At 42.0% G+C, this 2,273-nt stretch overlaps 1 pseudogene; it reads left to right on the top strand.

The window, feature by feature from the left end:
* The first annotated feature begins 270 nt into the window (after positions 1-270).
* LOC103174599 lies at positions 271-654 on the top strand (annotated as a pseudogene).
* The last annotated feature ends 1,619 nt before the right edge of the window (positions 655-2,273 follow it).

Below are 2,273 nucleotides of genomic sequence, written 5' to 3'. Positions count from 1 at the left end.
CTCAATAAAAGCAAAAGTCTCAGATCACCGCTTTGGGATGTCCTTCCGGTGTGAAAGGCTTTAATACAATATAATAATATTTCTTGCATCTGATATAGCGCCTTATCACATCTTCAAGATGTCTCAAAGCGCTTCACAGAATATACCGTAAAATGAATTGACTATATTTTGTGGGCGAAACGCGGCAGCCAATTGCACACAGCAGTGTCCCACAAACAGTCAAGGAGTTCTTCGCATCGTCTCGTCCAGCTGAAGATCCCGAAGCTCCACATGATGCCCGAGGCTCCGTCCAAGGTCTTGGCTCCCAAGAAGGGCTTGAAGAAGGTGGCCTCCAAGACCCGCAGGAAGGAGGAGCTCAAGCGCAGGAAAGCCCGGAAGTAGACGTATGGCATCTACGTGTACAAGGTGCTGAAGCATGTCCACCCGGACACCGGCATCTTGTCCAAGGCCATGAACGTCATCAACTCCTTCATCACCGACGTCTTCAACTGCATCGTCTGCGAGTGCTCCCGCTTGATCCAGTACAACAAGCGGCAGACCATCTCCTCGCGGGAGATCCAGGCGGCAGTCTGGCTTCTGCTGCCCGGGGAGCTGGCCAAACACGCCACCTCCGAGGGCACCAAATCCGTGACCAAGTACACCAGCTCCAAATAAAGTCACTCCCGATTCCCCACATGCGGATGGACACACCACTTTCCCCTTTCCACCTTATACAATTATGCAATTTGTTGTTGCTGTTGTGGAGATTTGGCATGGTCTTTAACCCCAGACTCATTGATCTTATCCGTTAATGGAAAGGTAGATAACTTAACGATATATTTTCTTGTGGGTTTGGCTTAACATTTGGATATTGGGGTATACAATAGACGAAAAGGTTACAAGGAATGAATAGGGAATTGGGATCAATATCAAATTCAGTGAAAGAACAAGCACGAGCATAGAGCAGATTAGTCAAATGGTGTCTGTCTGTGCGGTAATTCATGATTAAACAATAAGCCCGTGTAATGGAACTGCATCAATTTGAACTGCACTGATACATTTTATTTCAATGCATATTGAGAGGAATCGCATACCCTTTATTTATTAGAGCCAACGTGATTGGAGTAGATCATAAATCACAAGAGAAAACCTTAAGGCATTTCGTCAGCTGTGAGATATGTCACTGCCTTAACACATTGCAGTAATAGTTTTTTTTTAAAAAAACTACAAATGAAACATTTCAGAGGTTGAGGTTTGGAAGTAACAGAATGGAGCAGTAAGTCTCACACACAATTTAAAGCGTGACCAGCGTATAGATTGTACGGAACTGAATATACGACCATGGTTACATGAATTTGTTTCAACTACCTGTAACCTGCTGTCAAATAGTTTGGATGATTTAAGTGCTCAAATGTTTTACTAGAAAATATTACACTCCATTATAACAGGATATAGCATCCGACAACTTGCATTTTGCATTTATATAGCGCTCCTCACACCGGATGGCATCTCCAATATTTTTAAACTGAGAGATGCTATTATGACCTTCACAATTTAATATATACACATTGAGCAGAACAGATGGTTCATCTGACTTTGCTTTTGATCGCCCAGATCTAAATGCCACACACCCAGGTCAGACAAACTTTGAGGTAAAAGCCTTTGAACGTTCAAAGGGCCAATGGGGATCTTCAAATCATTTCACTAACATAACTGACGTTGTCTGCTGATGCTCTTGGTGTCATCACACAAGAAAACAGACGTTGAAGTTCATTAAAGCTGCAGGTTTCCAGTAGGTCTGTGCAATGTCGGCCGTTTTGCTTACAATAAAAACATTCATTCTTTAGTTTCTGAAGTGATTTCATGACCACTTGCCAGCAGTTTCACAGGAAAACTATCAGAACGAAAAAAAATTCTAAACCGTGCACATTTGTATATTACATAACTAGAGGTACGATTTACATCAGTGTAAGTTGTCAGGACTCATTCACTCACTCTTCTTCACATTACTTTTTCCTGGACCAAGACTGCTAAACCTCTGATGTATTAAGAAATCCCCAGTTAGTAAGGAATGGTGGTAAAAACAACTTTCCCAATGATGGAAAGTTCTGTGTAGGCGAGTGCTAATGAAACCACTTCATTATCATTCCGGAGGTTAACTTCAACCATTGGTGATGACTGTCCCTCTACGACAACCTGTCTTACTTTGGTTTATAATCTGAGCAGAGGAAATCTGGTACTGATGTTTTTATTTGGGAGGAAAAAAATATAAATATGAAGTACAAACCCAGTCA

Source organism: Callorhinchus milii, unplaced genomic scaffold, assembly GCF_018977255.1.
Source record: "Callorhinchus milii isolate IMCB2004 unplaced genomic scaffold, IMCB_Cmil_1.0 Scaffold5, whole genome shotgun sequence".
In the NCBI taxonomy this organism is placed as follows: domain Eukaryota; kingdom Metazoa; phylum Chordata; class Chondrichthyes; order Chimaeriformes; family Callorhinchidae; genus Callorhinchus; species Callorhinchus milii.
This window is presented reverse-complemented; position numbering and strand designations above follow the sequence as displayed.